Genomic DNA, 20,716 nt, shown 5'->3' on the forward strand with positions numbered 1-20,716 from the left:
AATAACAAAATCAAGGAAAGAGAGTTTCAGAGCCCTGCAAACATGGTAAAGTCGTCTATTTTAGGGATGTCCACATTAGAAAGTGGAGCTGACATATGTGTCAGAGTCTGGTTCCAAAAGATGGAAGGGAGGCACGGCAGGTAGGAGAAAAGGGACCCACTTCTTAGGCAGGAGCTGCATTGCTGCAGCTCCAAGGGAGGCGGGGCCAAGAGCTGCCAGCTTTCTAGTTTCCAGTGGGATCATGGCAACCAACGCCCAGTAACTGCCAAACCCCCTAGAGTTAGTTCATACGAGCTTTTATGATGTTTGAATGTCCAGTACAAGGTGAATTATGAACTAGGACCCATTTGTTTCTACCGTATTGATGAAAATCCTGAGACCAGACGAGTGAATAACATGACTAGCGTGGGACAGCACTGTGTGTCAAACCCATCTCTCTTAATTGCATGTCTATGCTCTTTCCATAGGGCCATGGTTACTGTGATTGGTTCTAGGGGGTAACACTGATATGCAAAGAATGCAAGTTGAACTGTGAATCTGGCATCTAAGATAAGTAAAGGGGAGGAAATAGGCATTAGATGAGATTTCCAGTCTTCTGACAGCATTAACATCGTACCCTTGTACCATCCCCTTAGAGATAACTAGTGGAGGACAAGTTACTCACAGCCTATCTACCTAACCCAGTTCCAAACAAAGACAGCTTAGATAGTGAGCTAGCATGAATCAAAATATGGAGCAATGTGTGTGTATGTGTGTGTGACTGGCAGGAAATGGTAGAGGACTGTAACTTATGTATTTTCTGCTTTCCAGTTTCTTTAGGAGAGAGAGAGAGAGAGAGAGAGAGAGAGAGAGAGAGAGAGAGAGAGAGAGAGAGAGAGAGAGAGAGAGAGAGAGAGACTCAAGAATGGATGATACTTATATTCGAATTAAACCTCCTGTCTTTCCACAACTTTTCTCCTTAACTGTCTAAAAGTAAAGTGGTGAATCCTTACTGACCACATGCTGATTTCTTTCTTAATTTGGTGTACCCATCTTTTTTGTGTTTGGGGAAAATGCCCGGAGAGATCAGCTGAGGTCGGCATAGAGCATGCAGCCCGGGAAGGGGGTTGAGTGTGGCGCTGCAGCATGCGTCAGCTGACTTGTAAAATCCCCTGACAGCACACTTATTGCATGTTGTAAAACCCTTGGACACGTACTTGGGGAAAGCTCTTATGGCCACAATAACACTCTATGTGCCCAAAAGTTCTTTTCAACCAAGTCAGTGGCGTTAGTGGTAAAATGAATTTGCTTCTCTGGAAAATTTGAAGTCAATGCCAGTAAAATCAAATGCACATTAAAGAACCACATTAAAAAACAAATAGGTAATGTTTATACCAGTAACATTGCTCACTGTTATCAAAATTGCCCCCACTCGGACTCCCCATAAGTGGTTTTTCTAGTAACAGAGATTAACTCTGATTGCCCTTTATTATGAAAGTCAGAGAAATTGTCTACATATAATGCCTCCACTTCCATACTTTAGCATTTCTGCTTCAAACCAGCATACTCCTGTTTTCGCCTCTCCTTCCTCCCACAAAATGTCAAAGGAATCTTCCCTTGCTGGGTATAGTCTCCTTTATTAGTTCATAGATTTTCTTATTCCCTTGGCAAAGCAGACTTTACATTGTAAACTCTTCTCCAATCTTCTCAATGTGCTTTTCTAACTCTTCTTCATTCTCAAAACGTGTAACTTGATGACACTTAACCTTCAGGTTCATGGACCCTTGAGACTCTGATGGCTATATGAACCACTTTCCCAGATGAGCGCACATATTCTATTATACATAAAAAAATGGACTGCAGTGATATATCACCTATGCCTAAATGCATAATAATAATAACAATATCAAGTGCTGGCAGGGATCCAGAGCAACAGAACTCACATTCACTGCAGACAGAGATGCAATGCAATACAGCTACTTTGGAAAACAATTTGGCAGTTTCTTATAAAGTTAAATTACACCTGCCCCACTACCCAGCAATCCTACTCCTAAGTATTTACCCTCAGAAAACAAAAAGTTTGCACCACAAAAATTTGTATGCAAATGTTTATAGTAGCTTAATTCATAATCAACAAAATCTGAAAGCAACTCATATGTCCATCAAGAGTTAGATGGATCAGACTGTGGTATATCTACACAATAAAAAACTGCTCATCAATCAAAAAGAAATGAACTATCAGCCCAGTTGATGTGGCTCAGTTGTTGAGCATCAACCCATATAACTTGGTTGTGAGTATACCCCCAGTAGCAGCTGTGCAGGAGGCAGCTGATCGATGTTTCACTCTCATCGATGTTTCTAGCTCTCTATCCCTATCTCTTCTTCTCTGTAAAAAAAAAAAAAAAAAAAAAAAAAAAAAATCAATCAAATATATTTTTTTTTTGAAAGAAAGAAAGAAAAGCCCTTGTCTCTATTCACCATAAGTTCTAGCACATGTAATGGGAGCAACAATATCTGATATAGCAGAAGAAAGGTCTCTGGAGACCATGCCACCTGGGGCTGGCCTTCTTCAATAGCGAAAGTAAGGTTATTAGACCTTTTGGATTTAAATTGCTTTTAGGCCCTGTACAACAACCACTTCGTTAAAATAAAATATATTTGTCTGAGATTCAATTGTAAAATTTTCTGTATTCATTGCAAATAGGGATGAAAAATTAGTTTCAGTGTAAGTTCTCTAAGTGTTAAGTAGAAAAAAATTAAAATTAAAACCTCATCACTATTTCAAGCCTGAGGTCAACAGGAATCCACTGAGAATTTTCTATGAAATGACCATTGTTCAAGAGGGTATGGGCACTGAGTATGCTTTCATTCCCAAGTTGTTCAGAGCCCAGAGCCAAAAGAAAGGGGCAAAACAAGTGTGTGGGATGGTCAGAAATCGCCATCCTCATGGTGAGGGATGATTAAGTACGACCACATCTAGAGAATAAAGAGATCTCCATGGCTGGTGTCATGGGCAAACTCCTCTCGAGCAAGGCCCATATGTCTTGTTTGAGAAAAGCAGTTCAGTGAAACAGAGCCAGGTTATTAGTTTCCTGGGGCTCTGTAATAAATTACCACAAACTGGGTGGCTTAAAACAACAGAGATTGTTTTTGTCACAGTTCTGGTGGCAAGAAGTCTGAAATCAAGGTGTCTGCAAGACTGTACTTCATCCAGAGGCTCTAGAGGAGATTCTATTACCTGTGTTTTCTAGCTTCTACTGGCCCCAGCCACTCCTTGGCTTGTGGCCACATCACTTCAATCTCTGCCTCAATGGTCACATTACCTCCTCTTCTCCGTGTATTCGTCTTATAAAGAGACATATGATTGCCTTTAGGGTCCACCTAAATAATCCAACATAGGATCCTCCTCTCCAGATCTTGAACCACATCTTTTTCTATAGAAGGTAGTAGTTACTTTTTTGCCATATAAGGTAATATTCACAGGTTCTGGAGATTAATTCATGGACATACCATTTTGAGGGCTAGCATTTAACCTGCTATAGCCAGTTACATAATTTCTAGAACAAACTGAACATTCCAAAACCCATATTCAAAAACCTGGAAAGTTGTGCCATAAAAGGTACCAATTTTTTTTTTTCTTTCTTTCTTTAATGGTTTTTCTCTCTTGACTTGTCATGTTTTTTTATTTGATATTTAATGCCATTGTAAGAAAGAACTTTTTAATTATTGGCATGAAATTTTATCAGTCATCCTCATTTTATGCAATGACAGTTTTAAATGCAAATATAATAGCATTTAACTCATATAGAGAATTACCAAAATTATGCAATTTGTATTTCATAACTAACACATGCATTTGTATTTCATTCTTACCAGAGCATTGGAAATGCTGCACAAGCCTAAATTGAACACTTTTATTACATTTCTTGACGCACATATTTTCTGTCAACATGGGAAAGGAACTCTGAATTACCCTAACTTTCCCTTTCCCTCTATGCCATCATTTTCAGTGTAAGTGGTTGGCTAATACAGGGAAGTAATCCAAATAAGAAAGAATATGATAAGATCATTTTGTAATTTGTGTTTCTTAGAATGTCATTGCCTTGTTTCTCATTTGAAGCAAGTTCAAGTTTGAATTGAAAGCATGGCCTCTCAAGGCTGTCAGCGCCCCCATTTAGTCAAAATGAGTATAAGTCACTTACCTGGTATTACTCACCCTGAGTCTTTCTGCATTCCCATGCATTGTGGGGCCACTGGGTTTTGTGTTCATGGGGCATCGTGAATGCTGATGTGAATGGATGTCAAGGAACAGGAGACATACAGATAGTACAATCTCTGCTCAAGTTCATACGCTGCTGTTTCTTTCGACTTCACTTCCAAAACATGAGCTCAGAGATTAAATTATTAAGGATTTCAAGATGGCTACATCAGAGCATGAAAACAAGGGCCCCTCTGAGCACAGGGCCCTGTGCAAACTACAAAGATTGCACATGACAACCCTGCAACGAGGGACCCTGTGGTACAGCTTTCCAAAGTGTGGTCATAGCCCATTTGTGAATTGTGACCCATTGGTGGTAAAATTGATTTCAACACACACACACACACACACACACGCACACAACTTTAGAATAGAAGTAATTTATATCGATATTTAATAAGGAAAAGCATTATTTTGTAAAACTTATCATTCAAATATTAATATCTGTGTTTCTATTTCTTTTTGTGGGTCATTCACATATTAATATCTGTGTTTCTATTTCTTCCTAAGTGGCAGTTTATGGGTTCTGAGTCACAACATAGAGATTTCAATCCTATTTCCAACCATTATTTCAACAACCTTAAAGGGCATCACTTAAGTTTTTTGAGCACAAGTTCCTTCGTATGCATGAGGCTTAGATCAGATAAGTGAAAATGCTAGATAAACATTAGTTATTAAAGAAGTTAAGCCTAAATTGATGCTTTACTCTAATGATTTTATACAAATGACTGAAATTGATACTTGAAGATTTTCAACCCAATCATCAAATATGGAATGAATTATTAACCACTTTAATAAAGCATTTTTTCCTGGTAGGTCAAGCAGGAGATATAAAGACTTTCTTTTTAGACTAAATGCAATTGTTTACCTTGAATAGGTAGTTCACATACAAGCCTTCCAAGAATAGATTTTTAGCTTAACATTCACATATGATTACAAGCACCACTCACAAATATTTGCACATCCACACTATTCCTTGTGTTTCACCAGGAAAATGGATTTGCATAGTATTATACAGATCAGCTTCTCCCTCTAAGAACATATGCCTTTTTATAGAGTTCCCCCAAATGACTACAAAAGTACTATGTAATTTATAAAATCATAAATGCTAATTAAATATCTAAGTTTACATATCAAGTAGTGTGAAGTTAGTGGACCTAACTACTTCCATTAAATTGCAATAAAATCATTTATTCTAAACTAGAGGCCTCGTGCACTGACAGAGGGAGGGGGGAAGGGGGGTTGGGTCCCTCAGCCTGGCCTGCACCCTTTACCAGTCCGGGAGCCCTCGGGGGATATCCAGTTGATGGCTTAGGCCTGCTCCCTGCGGGGAGCCTAAGTCGGAGCCTAAGCCGCAGTTGGACATCCTTAGTGCTGCCAGAAGCGGGCCTTTGCACTCACCAGCCATCAGCCCAGCTTGTAGCTGATCAGTGCTCCCACTGTGGGAGCACACTGACCACCAGGGGGCAGCTCCTGAGTTGAGCGTCTGCCCCCTGGTGGTCAGTGTGCATCATAGCCACCTGTCCTTCGACCATTCGGTCATTTGCATTTTACCCTTTTATTATATAGAATAATTTTTAAAAAAAAACAGAATGCATCATTTCAGAATGAAAAAAAAAAAAAAGGAAAAGCTATACGGAACTATTAGTAACCTCCCACAGCGTGCAATTGAAAAAGAGAAATTGTCACTACAAGGGTTTATAAAACATTCTTTGGAAAACTTTAATCATTGTAGCTTTGATTTTCCATGCACTTCATAACACTGATAATGGTGTAACTAGGCCATGCCATTTTTATTCACCTCCATTTGCAGGAGGAAGGCCACTGATTGTGGTTTTATCTTATCCACATTATATAACATATTTGGTACTGGTTCAATAAAGGAAGAAGCTTACTGGAGACATACACATTTTAGGCTCTTTATACTTTTTAAATTGTTGCGTTTAAAATAAGTTATTTTTAACATAACAGCATCTAGGTTTGATGCCAGTCATGTAATAAACATGAATTTTTCAAACAAATATTTTTGCTCTTAAGAACTGTATGGGTTTCTTTTTTCATAGTCACTTCATTTTGTGTTATTTTCACAAAGGAACAGAGATCTAATAGTTACCTCATTCATCAGGCAGAGATGACACAGACATGGTTTCACTGATCACAGGAGGGCTTGTGGTTTTAACTACGGGCCATTTGACAAAAGGAAACCCCAATCTCTGGGTGGGATGAGAATTGAAATGTGGGTGGATCTAAAGTGACTAGTTCCATTACCCTTCCCCAAAATGTATGGACTCAGGAAACATATTTTAAACATCCCCACACCAGGTTGCAGATTTTATGAGTGAAGAGAAAGTGGGATTCCTGAAAACACAAAGTAATCCCGACATATCTTTGGCTGCCAGAACATGCTTCAGACAAAAAGGTTAAAGGCAGCAAGAAAGCAGGCGATGGAGTTCCCAGAGAACCAGATGCTGTTGTGAAAATGCAGCTTGTGTAGATTTTACTCCAGACATCAGTGTACTCATTGAACCTTTGGGGAGGTGAGAGAAAAAAATTATGAATTAATAATTTCCAGATTCAGGGCTTCAGGCACACCCTGGTCCACTGGCGATGAGCCAGTCTTTATTTTCTCTTCCTGTTCTGTGTCTGTGCTAAATTGTGTTTGTAAGATGTGTTTAAAGCAGCTGTTAATCCTTTTCCATTATTCTTTGGAGATCAGCTCCATCTTTCTAGTGGTAAATTGAGCATTCCCTCTGAATTTGGGGAATGACAAGTGAGGAGTGTTGGGTTGAATTTAGAGTCAACAGTGTGGAAAACAAAATATCATATCTAGTGATTCCTAGTAAATACACAGAGCAAAAATGTACCCGCAAGAGCTCTCAAACAATTAATTCATAATAAAAGAAAGAGAAATATGGTCCTAAGAGTGCCTGGGAATTCAATATGGCTTATAGTTCTCATAGGTCAACCTGGTAATGAACATTGGTTTCCAGTTAAGTAGTTTTATTATTTTAGTGCTGTTAACTCATCAGAAAGTATTTTAAGTTGCTTGTTTTTACCTTAGTCGGAAATTAGCAACAGACCACAAATCTTTGTATTTGTGTTTTTAAAAGGAGGAGGTCTATATTATCTTATTATCCAAAATGTTTTTAAAAAATCAAACTTTGCAGACAGACAAATACTTAACAGCTCTGTTCTGTCTGGCTAGTACCAAGACTGAAATGAATGTACTAGTAAATGCCTTTAGGTAGAGCATGTATTCCTCAGTTTGCCAAAGGCCTACCATTACCCTCCCCCCCTTTTTTTCCACATTTTCTGTTACTATCTGGCCAATAAATGCATTTGAGTTTACTACCCCTGCCCCAAACCATCATGAGACTAAATAATAATGTGATTCTTATTATTACTACAGTCCAGGAGCTCTTGGGGATGTCCACCTGCCAGCTTAGGCCCGCTCCCTGGGCAATCAGACCTAAATTGGCAGTCAGACATCCCTCTGTCAGCCTGGGATCCCTCAGGGGATGTCTGCCTACAAACTTAGGTTGGTTCCCTGCATGGAGTGGGCCTAAGCTGCAGGCAAACATAGTTAGCACTGCTGAAGAGGCCGGAGTAGCTCCTGCCACACTGCTGAGCTTGCAGCCATCAGCCCAGCTTGTGGCTGAGAGGAACTCCCCCTGTGGCAGTGCATTGACCACCAGGGGGAAGCTCCTATGTTGAGCATCTGCCCCCTGGTGGTCAGTGCGTGTGATAGCAACCAGTGGTTCCTGGTTGTTCTGCTGGCAGGGTCAATTTGCATATTACCCTTTTATTATATAGGATAAACATAGCTAGCATTCAATATGTGCTTGTGAAATAATCATTGTAAAATGTGGGGGAGTTTTGTGTGTGTGTGTGTGTGTGTGTGTGTGTGTGTTTTTAGGAAATTGTAGTTCAGCTGGTTATTTTGTGTTTCAAATTTGCAAAGAATTCAAATGGATAATTTAGGCTAAAAGGTGAATCAATGTGTTTCGTTTGTTTGCTTCAGATTGTTAGTGGTCAAATGTGCTTACTCCACAATGAAATTTTTAAACTTACAATATCAGATCATTCGAATTGTAATTGAAAATTATAAACAATAATAGAAGGGAGTTATCAAGATAATAATGAAAGAGTAATTAACTCTTTATTTGTACCTCCAAAGAGGTTCCATTTTTATATTAGGACAGTAAGAATGTCTAGACCAGCACTTATAATGAATGGTAGAATGAGGGTTCAGCTGTATTAGGGATATTTCCAAAAGCTCTAAAACCATTTTCCTTTTTCTCCAAGTTTTGTGTTTTGAAGCTTCAAGTTTTCCAAAACATTTTCCCCTAAGCTTTAAGCCTTTGTTTTTCAAAGAAAATTTAATTTTAAAAGCGTCTTTTTTTCTAAGTTCAAGCTTGTATTATATAAATATGGCAGATTTTTGTTTGAAATTAATTGTTATGTGCTCTAGAACTATGAAAGAAATAAAATTCAAAGGCTGAGTTCATGCATTTTCAGTGTTGAATACAACGCAGGCTGAATATTTCAAATTCCGTTCTCAGCTCACATTTTAAAATCATTTTCTTTCTTTCTTTCTTTCTTCTTATTATTTATTTGATTTCCAGGATAAGAATTTAAAAACATACCAATAAGTAAAACTCAGGAGCAGATGTAATGACAGTTTAGTTTGAAGTTACTTTAGGAAGGTGTAAGTTGTCAAAATCACTGCAAGGGTTTCTCCTTGAAGACGGAGCAGAAGGAGCCTCGTGCCCCAATAGAAACCCTCTGCTGAAATGCTAACCCAGGGCTGAGCAGGCCCTGCCTTCCTGGGAGAGTGAGTGTAACCCACTGCCTCTGCTGGTGTCCTATTATTGTCCTCTGCACCACGGCTGTGATCGAAATAAACAGTCATGGGTCATGGTAAAACTGCACTGAAATTTTTTTCTTTTCAAGTTAAGAGACTTTCAAAGTTGCTTAGTAACTTCTCCTGCCCCTGCCTCACCCTCAAAATCAACACCCACACACAAGTGATTTTATCCATCCATTCACTAATTCTTCTGACATTTTCTGGGCATCAAAAGTATGCCAGATGCCAGCCTAGGCACTGCAAACACTATAATAAATGAGATATTCTCCAACTGCCAGCAAGTTACAACTTTGTAAGTGAGGTGGACATACAGTTATATCACCAGGGAATGAATCCTAGCCTTATTAGAGCATAAAAGTTAGCCTACCATTGAGTTGGCTTTTCTAGGATATTCGAGCATCTTGTTGTCATTTCAAAAGCAGGTGGGACTCATCAAGATGCTCCATGAGCCGAAACCAGTTTGGCTCAGTGGATAGAGCATCGGCCTGAGGACTGGAAGGTCCCAGGTTCGATTCCGGTCAAGGGCACGTACCTTGGTTGTGGGCACATCCCCAGTGGGGAGTGTGCAGGAGGCAATGTCTCTCATCGATGTTTCTAACTCTATATCCTTCTCCCTTCCTCACTATAAAATTCAATAAAATATACTTAAAAAAAAAAAAAAAAAGATGCCCATGAGTTTGCTCCTGGTCAGGTATCGGGACAACCCTGAGTGTGGGCTCTGCTGATCCTCCACGGCCCCATCGGCAGCAGCCCTCGCTCCTGATCGCGGCTTGGCTCGCCTCTGCTCACATGCATTGCCCAGCTTAAAAGAACCACCAGACACAGCTTCTCTTCATCCACGGGCAGAGGGAGATAAACTGAGTCACCTCAAGAACAAAATACCGAACAGGAGGAGTTTGTCTTTGGCTTTTCCAGCCTGTCACTTCTGCTCCTTCAGACTCTATCAGAATGAGATCCCCAAGCCCCGAGAGGACACAGTACATACCTTTCCCCCACCCTCCCTTACACAAAAGCAGGAAAGAATCTGGTTTGTTGGTTGCCAATGTAGTGGGCAATTTTCATTTTTGACTGCCCAGCAACTAGAGACTTTCCTGTGTTGGGAGAACACTGAATTTTGTAAATATTGGGGAGATGAGAGGAGAAGGAGTCAGATGCTCCCTCTCTCTCTTGGCGCCCTGATGTCAAAGGGCTGACGTGAGGCAGTGACACTGTGAAATAGGAACAGCTTTGGGGGCTGCTAGAAGCAGCATCAGGCAGCATCCAGTGGCTGAGATGCCGCAGATGGGACAGAGAGGAGCTGCAGAAGGCAAGAAAGGAGGAAGGAAACGAGCCCTGTTCCCTGGTGATATCACTGAGCCCCTGGAGAGGCCACACCTGAAGCCAGCCCTCCCCCTGGATTTCTTATCACAGGAGCCAAGCAATGTCCCTTATTGTTTAGCCTGTTTGAAATAGATTTTCCTGCTATCTCCAGCCAAAAGCATCCGAACTGACACACCCCGTTTCAACTTTAAACAAGATTCACAGAATTTGGATAAGCCTCTACGTTATGTGCTGTTTACTATATTGTTTCTAGCCCGGCTGCAGTGGCTCAGGGTTGACCTGTGAACTATGAACTAGGAGGTCACAGACTGATTCTCGGTCAGGGCACAGGCCAGGTTGCGGGCTCGATCCCCAGTGTGGGGTATGCAGAAGGCAGCCACCAGTGATTCTCTCTCGTTGATGTTTCTATTTCTCTCTCCCTCTCCCTTCCTCTGGGAAATAAAATATATATTTATATTTAAATAGCTAACTACTAAATAATAAATAAATAAAATATTTCTAATTTTGGAGTGAAGCTCTTTTTAAAAAATGTCAATCAATTGTTAGCACTTGGATGACGTTTTAAGTGAGCAGAGGGGTTATGGTCTGGCTGCTGAGATCTGGTATTGACCCTGAAGGAGACAGTAGCAGTAATGACAGTGATGGTGGTGGCGATGGTGGCAGCTATCACTCCCCAAGCGCTTGCTGTGCCTGGGGAATTGGAGGAACGTTTCTGTGAAACACAAACACTGGATCTGGGACTTGAACAGTACAGTGGGGTCCCGCAGGCACTGCAGCCTCTTAGAGACAACAGAAGCGCCCAGAGCCTGCATCCAACTCCTCTCTTCCTTCCCCGTGTTTGTACCTGCCCATTCCTGAGTCCTGTGGCACAGGTACAAACGGTCCTGTGATCGCTGTCCCGCCCATTCTCTAGAACAAATGAAACAAATTCAGGACACCATCTGCCCCGAGGGGGTGGGGCTGGCACCAGTTTCCTCTTTCTTTTCGAGGTTTAGGGTGTATTCTGGCTAACACTTGTCTCGTATTACATGTGCTCGGAATAGTATTCTGGTTCCTAACTTGCACTCCAGTCCTTTGTTGTGACTAAGGATCTCTGAAGGTTCAGCCTGCTGCCATCAGGGGACTTCTTCCGACACAGAAAGACTCCTTGAATGCGACTCTGTAAGCAGAGCTCTTCACCAGAAAGCTCCGCAGTCTTGCCTTCCCTAACTACTACCCTTGCCTTTCAGCCATTGAGTCTAGCCTGCCTGAGGGCTAAGTGTACTCCTGGCCACCCTGAGCGGGACCTGCTGGCTGCCCTCCGTACAGGATGGCCCTGCCGCTGGCAGGCTCTTTCTCCGGGAACCTGCTCCATTAGGGTGCTTTAGTCACTTCCCCTGCTACAACTCCGTCAAATGGGACAGCTGAAGATATTGTATTACGACACTTATTCCAAATCTTGTAATTTCAGCTCTTATTCTAACAGAACTTAAGGGTCAGTGTTCTTTTTTTTTTTTTTTCCCTCTCCACTTCCCTTCCCTCTCAACATCACCACTAACCTAGGTCTCCTGTTTCAGAATGGTAATCAAACAGCCCCTGCCCCCTACATCATGTAGGGGCCCTGATTCTTTTGCTTCAAGTTCCCCAAAGCCCAAATATTCACCACTGAATTAAGGAGCAAGAGTTGTTAAGTATTTGGAATTTGAGAACAATCCATGTGAAAAACGAGGATGTGAATGAAACTTGAATTAAATGACCAGGGGAGTGAGTGACAGAAGAGGGTGCCCAGCGAGGAGAAGCCCCGATGTGTGGGTAGATACTGGGCCTGGAGGAGAATGAGTAGGTACAAAAATGGCCATTGCAGTTCAGCAGCACACAGTAGCAGGGAACATCAGCAGGGATGCTTGGAACCAACTCTGAACATTAGGAACCAACAAGGTAAAAAAAAATAGAAAAGGAAAGATAATTACACCATTTTCACTTTATCTCCATTTATGTAAATCACGTTAAAGATGTTAAGTGTTTCTAAATAAGATGTTTTATTACTACTATCGTAGCAGTTTAGTATAGTTTATGGCAGTTTAATGTAATTTATAGTGTGATCAAATGCTCACAATGATTAAAAAACAAAGGGATGATTACTCAAAGTTACATTAGATCCCATTGATGAGGAACCTCTGGGCATTGCAGAGCTAAGGAAGGATGTCCGCACAGAGCTCAAAAATGTGAGTCCACACGTGGCAGTCCAAGAAGGCAGACTACAGAGACGTTTCTGAGAGTTAAACTTGCTGGAGATGACTTTGAATTGAGGCAAAGGGGAGTTTGGCTTGTGAGATTAGATAGAATTTAGATAACAGAATTAGAAAAAGGGCACAGTGTCACGAAAGTTGCAAGGAGAGTGTGCTAGCTTTTATGCTGTTTCCGTTTGCGCTGACTGTTCTCTCTGTTTGCCTACGGTTCATTCATTTGAGAGTAGAACAGAAAAACTTCAGTCAGAGAGCTATTCGGGGACTAATCATGTTTGGCCGACTTTCCTTGTGTGCTTTTCCGCACCAAACACACATTGTGAGATAAATGTTTATCGTTGACAGAGCCCCCTTTCACTGGACCCGTTTCTGTAAACAGTTATCTAACTTGTTTTCTCCCTGCCTTTGAAAACTGGAAAGTTCGTGCTTTTCTCCATCGACAGAGTCTTAGTTGGAAAGTCATCCCAACCAAATGTCACTCTGCTGTGACATTTCCCAGAAGAAAGGATATAACCCAGCCATTCCGAGCACGGCCACCTTCGCTGAGTATCTCATTCCGTTGTTGCAATACCCGTGTCTGGCGCAGGCCTGGGACTCCAGGGTCTCACACCCCTTCCAGGATTCTGGCTTTCCTGGTGCTGAATCAGGAAACAAAAATGTCCCTTTTTTGAAACTCTGGGGTTTTCTCCTTTTCTCTCCTAACCAGAGGCACATTCTTTGAAAAAACTCTCTTCTTTTTTGACAACCACAAATGTGAAGACAATGGCTTGCTTAAATGATATTAAATGGAGAATATTGAGTCTATTATGGGCCTCCCTTGATGTGGCATGACTCCCTGATGGAGTGGTCACTAATGAAGGAGCTGCAGAGGGAAATGTACTTTATAATACTGGGAAAGGCTCTTGTTGAAAAATCTGCTTGGGTCCATGGATACTTCTGAGCCCAATGTTCGTGTTCCTGTAGGTGGAGTCATCCTTGAGTTTGTCTTTGCTTCTCTGACTTGCACATAGAAATCTATTTTGTTGTGCCTAATTCCCTTTAAGAGAATGCCCAGTTCATTTAGTGGTCTGGCTATGGCTGACCAAAAGGTTACTTTGAACTGCAAAACTTTCAACAAGTTATGTATAAAAATCAGTTTAGGATGACATAAAAGTGAAAACACACACACATACACACACACACACACACACACACACACAAAAAAAAAAAAAATCAAAACAACAACAACAACAAAAAACCCTCTTTTTTCCTGATAAAGACTTGGTCCAAGTACAGTTTTTGTGACTGGTGTGACATGTTCTCTCATCTTTAGCTGATTGATTTTGTTTTTACATGGGTAAAAATCTGACTTTTGTAAGACAAAAACTAAATATTTCAATGTTTATTTAAAAAATATTTGTTATGCGCCAGCCATGGGTAAGGTTTGGTGTTAGAGGGATGATGTCAAAAACACAGGCATAGTCCCTGCCCTCTGGGAGCTCAGAGAGAAAGGGGAGACAAGCAAGTAAATGAGCAGAAACAATCCATGTGCTGAGTGTTGTTCATTATCCATAACATAAATTAAGAAGCAGTGTTAATTACAAAACAAGGCAGAGGGATTTAAAATATCAATTCTCTTGAAAGAAAATCTTCACATAGACTTTGAATTCCATTTAATAATTTATCATTTGCCTTTTCCTTAATTTAATAGCAAGCTGCTGCCCTTGTTTATGCACTGATCAGAATAGTAAAGAAAAATGTCAGTGATTCATGATTGCTGGTTGGGATCCTCTAAAAGAACTTGTAGCTGATCATTAAAGGAAACAATTTAAGTCTGTCTCTTAGAAATTTAACATAAGAATAAACAAAAATTTAGCTTCTTTCTATCAGAAAACACTATATATATTTTTTTTCAATAAAACGAAAAACAAGAGGAAATAAAGCATGCTTTAATCATACAGCAATTTTGAAATAACTTCTATAAGCAAGTTGAAATTTAAAAACCAGATTTTTGTTTTGTAGTGAGTTTTCTTTATTCAGAACCTCTGGGAGCTCTGCAGTGAGAGGTGTAAGACCGAGGCCTCTTCTTTGGTAGTTTATTGTCAGGGTAGAAGACAAGTAAACAATCCAAAGACACTCTGCCAAGTCAGGAAGAAAAGACACTCCACAGCCAGTAAAGAACATTTGTAAAACAGTTGTTGAAAGAGCATGCGGCTTAAAGAGACTGGGATTAATACGGGTTGGCAGAGCAGAGGGTGTGTGCTGGCAGACGAACTGGACCAACAGGAAAGGGGAGATGGTGAAGTTCTAGAAAATCAGTTTAGATTTTAACCTGAAGTTAAACAGAAAGCTTCCAAGCCTTGTGAATGAAGAGGTGGGATGACACTGTTAGATGATTATTTTTAGACAAATCTGTCTAGTGGCATGATAGAAAATTGATCGCAGAAAGAAAAACTGGAATCAGAGATAAAAATAGGAGGCTTTTGCATTTAATTCAAGTGAAAAATGGCCAAGTCCTGAACCTTGATAGTGGGAACAGAGAAGAAGGGGTGGGCTGGGTAATTGATCAGAAGGGAGGGATGAGAGGATGCTTCCAAATTAAGCTGGATAATGGGGTAGATAGATGGTGGGGCATTTCTGAGACAGAATTTCTGAGACAGAATTTGGGAAGGGAAGTAGGTTTTGGTGGAAGATAAAATGTTAGATTTTTTAATGTTTGCATGTAAGATGCCTGTGGGTGGAGATTTCTGGAAAGCAGCTGGAAACATTGGCCTGGAGCTTCAGAAAAGAGATCTAGACTTGAGATTATTTTTTTTTTAATTGTATGAGGGAAATCACCCAGCAAGAGCATGTGAAGGAGAGAGAAGTCAAGGACACAAGCCTGACAAACACAGCATTTAAAGACTGGGCAGACACAAAGAAATCCTAATAGGTGACCAAGATGTGGAGAAAATTAAAAAACAAAACAAAACAAAAAATAAAATGGAAAGATTGATGTCATGGACTCTTAGGTGGAGAAAATTTTCAGGAAGAAAGCATGACCAATAGGATTACATGCTGTAGGGAGTGAGGTGTGTCCATTGGGTAACCTTAGCAAGAACACTTGCAGTGATAGGTGGGATCATAGGAAGTGTGCTGAGAGGGGGAGGAGGCTATTGGAGGTACGGAAGTGGAAGTGTAGACTGTTATGTGGCATTAGGAAAAGAGAGAGGGGTTAATAAATATATAGACAAATTAATCTATGTTTTGAAGTAAAGAACCACACATACCAGGAAAACACTGACTTTTTTGTTTCATTTTATCTACCTTAAGAGTGATAGAATAATGCTGGCATATAAAATTCTAACAGTACACATCCTAAAATTTTCAGTAGTTCCTTCCTTTCTTCATCCCTTTTTCTTCCTTCTTTTTCTTTACTTTTTTTTTGTAACTCAAAAAGAGATAACAAATTATCTTTAATGATTATAAAGGAACTAGGTATGAACATAAATTTTTCAAAATAGATAACTAAAGCATCAGATAACAGCAATAATACCAATTTGAAACACCAAATCCACATATTCCTGTCTGCTTCGCTATGAGAAGATATTACCTCTAAAGTGGAGGCCTGCAATTTTGAAAGCAAACAAATCTTTTGCATTTATCTTCTGAAAGTAAAGTGAAAAAGTGAATATAAAGTGAGTCAGAAGAGTGAGTAGACATTCCTTTTTATATGAACAAAGGTCAAAAATACTATTTTAAAATACTAATTTCATGTTGATTATCTCAACAATGGCAGGAACTTTAGAATTTATTAACCAGTTTTACAGATGGGAAAACTGAGTTCCAGAGAGGTCAGGTGACTTGTCTAAATACAGGATGAGGACGAAAAAAACTTTATCTTTTAACATCCATCCAACCACTATCACCCCCAAAAGATTTCCTAAACCAGGGGTCGGCAAACTTTAAGACATAAAGAGCCACTTGGACCCGTTTTCGAAGGGAAAAAAAAACCTGGGAGCCGCAAAACCATTGCGACATTTAAAACAAATATAACCCTGCATATATTGTTTCTTACCTTAATGCTATATACCGGATTGTGCAGTTAGCTGTCAATCTGAAGAAAAAAAGGACTTTTTCACTTAACAATGTAAAATATATTTTTGCAAATTAATAGCTAATTAAAATATTTAATTTACCTGGTTAATGGGATTTTGCTCCTGAACCTCAGTGCACAGTGTCTGCACATCAGGGCTGTAAGACGTTACCTTCATTTTCACACAGGCTTGCTAGTTGTCATCTGTGAGGCGTGATCGATGTTTGTTTTTAATATAGTTCGTGTTGGAAAAGACCTGCTCACATACATATGTGGAGCCAAAGATCGACAGGACTCCAAATGCATACTTTTTCATGTTTATATAAGTGTTGGGGATGGCATTCCATGTTTCGAACACAAGTTTGTCCTGTTTGGGAAGGTTTTCAATATCACTCCATTTATGATTCTGAGCCAGAATGGTCTTCTGACGGGCAACATCCTCAAGAGTAGTGGACAAGCATTTAAACTTGGACACCTATATCAGCCAGTTCCATCTCAAGATCAGGTTGACTTACACCTGCAAATGCAATCATATTCAATAGGGATGGGTCAATCGCCAGGGGAGTGACAGGGAAGGATAATGTGTTTTTTTCCTGTCTGATCTCACAGAATTGTTTCCCAAACGAACTTTGCATTGTGGTGATTGCAGACTTCAAATATTCCAAATTTATCATATCATGACTTTGTTTGAACTCTCTCTAAGAGGGAAAGTGAGACAGTGTACCTCTCTGTAAATCTTTGACAAATACTGTCAACTTGCGCTCCAATGCCTAAACCTCCTCCAGCATGTGCAGGGCTGTGCCTCCTTTCCCCTGAAAGGTTGTATTTAGTGTGTTTAGATGTGCTGTCATGTCTACCATAAAATGTAATTTTTCCAGCCACTCTGGTTGTTCCAGCTCAGGAAAGGTGAACTCTTTGCTGGCCAGGAAAGTTTTTACTTCTTCCAAACATGCGACAAAGCGTTTTAGTACCTCGCCTCTGGACAGCCACCGGACCTTGTTGTGGAGCAGGAGGTCAGAATATATGCTTTCCACCTCATCCAATAGCAAACGGAACTGGCAGTGGTTTAAACCCTCTGCCATTATCTTATTAACAATCTGAATGACCACATCCATCACTTTTGTGCATTCCGGGGGAAATGTTTGAGCACACAATGCCTCTTGGTGCAGGATGCAATGAAATGAGAGCAGCGTTCTACCCAGAGCCTTCTGCAGTAGAACCACAAAGCCCTTCTGTGCTCCTCTCATGCTCGGTGCCCCATCAGTAGCCACTGAGACCAGGTGGTTGGTGTTTAGTTTTTCGGCACTTAAATAGTCCAGGACAGTCTTACAGATATCCTCACCCCTTGTTTGGCTGTAGTCCGGGGAGGAGGTGGCGCTGCTACTGGCACTGTAGAGCAAGTCCCCATGCAGCGCCGGAAAGACGACAGGAGCTGCGGGGTCGGGAGCCACAGGCAGCACCGCATCCTTGCAGCCAGGATGTTGTCGATGCTGAACATGCTGGCGGGCATCCCCGAACCCCGCGCAGGGCTGGGACTGGGACTGGACAGGACGGGACGAGGGGCCCTCGGAGGAGGAGAAGCGCCTCAGCGTGTGGGGGGTCCGGAGCCAGAGCAAACCGAAAGAGAGCGCCGGTGAGCGCGGCTGCTCCCTCCCCACCCCGCCCCTGCGCCCGCCTCAACAAGTCACCTTTTTATAAAAAAAAAAAACAATTCATCAGGCCCCCAATATTTTGTAAATTAATTAGTGAGCCATGCGTGCCATAAAAATAATTCATCAGGCCCCCCAATATTCCGTAAATTAAATTAAGTAAATTAAATTTAAAAATGTAAATAATAATTTAATTTATTTATTTATTTAAAAAAATTTTATATAATAGCCACAAATTTCCTACAGTGTACATCTTACAAAAGGACCTGTCTCCCATGCTTAACCAACAACAAAAATTAGTATTAGAGGTAAGTGATACAGCTCCCCGCCCGCCCCTGCTGTCGGCCCTGCTGGGAGCCGCAGCAAAGGTTCAAAAGAGCCACATGCGGCTCCGGAGCCGCAGGTTGCCGACCCTTGTCCTAAACCAATGAAAGTTGCTATTGGTTATAAAAGGAATATAGCAATTTTTGTCGGTTTAATTACCAGAGCTTTCTTGCCAATAACTGGAAAGACATGCAGAGTGCATTGAGCTCAGGGAGATTAGATGTACTTACTGAAAGCATTTGTCTCCTACTAATTCTCCTACTTTTGTATATACATTTGCATCTTGATATTTTTTGTGTGCTCTTTGTATTGTTATTCTACATCTGCCATCTAGTTTCCAGGCATTCTGTTCCTTGATTTTAGGTACATGTGTAAACACACACACACACACACACACACACACACACACACACACACCTGTGTCTCATATGCTTGCTCCCCTTTTCATAAAGCTGTCTTCGCCTCTGCAACTTGAGTGTTTGGGCTTTACCTAGTCACCATGTGCTGTGTTTGCTCATGCTCACAGATGTTCTAAGCTTCTTCACTGAGGGACAGTTCCTGGCCCTGTCCCTGTCCCCAAGCCTTGTTCCCACAATTCTAACAAAGGCCAACCTCAAAGGACCACCACATAAGGGTCCTCCATGGAATTGAAAACAGGAGGTTTTACCACATGTTTTCTGTACTGGTCCCATTTCTGGGAGCCCCTTCCACATGACATTAGAATTAAAGATACTTAAGGGGAAAAAAGAGAGAGAGAAGAAAGGACACCCTTAAAGTTAATCCTGCTGTTGACAGAAAGCAGAATTAGACTTTGGAAAATGTCCATTCTTTAATATCTCATATTGGTCTCATTTGTAGTGTAAAATGATGCAATTCACATTGTACTCTGTCCAGTGGTTCACTTAATCCCCTTAATGAAAGAGACGTGAATCACTGCGGCAAGACTCTTGCCTCCCAAATGACTCTTTCTCAAATTAGAAATGAGTAATTATTAGAGGGATAAAGAACTATGAGCTTCTCAGAATAGATAAATTTCCTCAAGTCAGGAGACAAGCACACACAGGATTCCCCCATCCCAAATCCTGGAAACACTAATTGTGTGACACCCTCGTTCTTATTGTACGTTCAGGAACTGAGACACTGAAAGGGGCATGAGTGGAAAACTCCACGTTGGCTCACAGGATATGAATACAGTTTCCTTGCTTCAAGTAGCATCTTAATGGGAATTGTGTTTTGCCCTCCGATGAAAGAGGCCAAGCCCAGGAGAAAGCCTCTAACTTTCAATAACTGTATATAAATAGAGTGGGGGAGTGACAATCACCTCGCCACTTTTCCAGGCCAGCCTCCAAGGACATCAGACCACAGGACCAAGAGCATAAGAAATAGCACTCATGTGCAGTGCCATGATGGTTTTCATCTTAAAAGCTAGTATTTACTATTCAGTGGAGAATGTATCATAACAACAACAAAAAAGAAAAATATTATTATTCATCATGATAAAGTTTAGCCCAAGGCAAAAGCCAACTTTTTGGGGAAAACAACAAATACTGTAAAGCAGTGGTTCCCAAGGTACGGCACAAGCCCCACAGAAGGGCAATTTGATTATTAAGGGGGGCAATTTGAGAATGAGTTATTAACAGTGAATTTTTTGCATTTCTTATGGTTCTAGGGACCTATACAGTATATAAATATATGTTGTGTCTATTTATGCATTTCAGTTCTCTATTATATATTGTATTTTGAAACTTTATTTGCTATTTTTTCATATCATTTCATATTATCATTTTAACCATTTCTTAGTGATTTCTTCAACTGTCCTTTTGTTCTCTTATCTTTCTCTTTCATGAATGCCATGTTCTCTGGAAGCTTGTTTAGACCAAGTTAATGACTTTTTAGGTTTCCTCCCTGTGAATAGGAGTTCACTTTTTGAATAATAAGAGTTACCTGTCACGGGGGGCTGGGGAGGGTTACTTTGAATAATAAGAGTTACCTGTCACGGGGCAATCAGGATTTTACAGATGTTTAGGTGGGGCATGGCCA

This window comes from Pipistrellus kuhlii, unplaced genomic scaffold (genome assembly GCF_014108245.1).
Source record: "Pipistrellus kuhlii isolate mPipKuh1 unplaced genomic scaffold, mPipKuh1.p scaffold_m20_p_5, whole genome shotgun sequence".
In the NCBI taxonomy this organism is placed as follows: Eukaryota; Metazoa; Chordata; class Mammalia; order Chiroptera; family Vespertilionidae; genus Pipistrellus; species Pipistrellus kuhlii.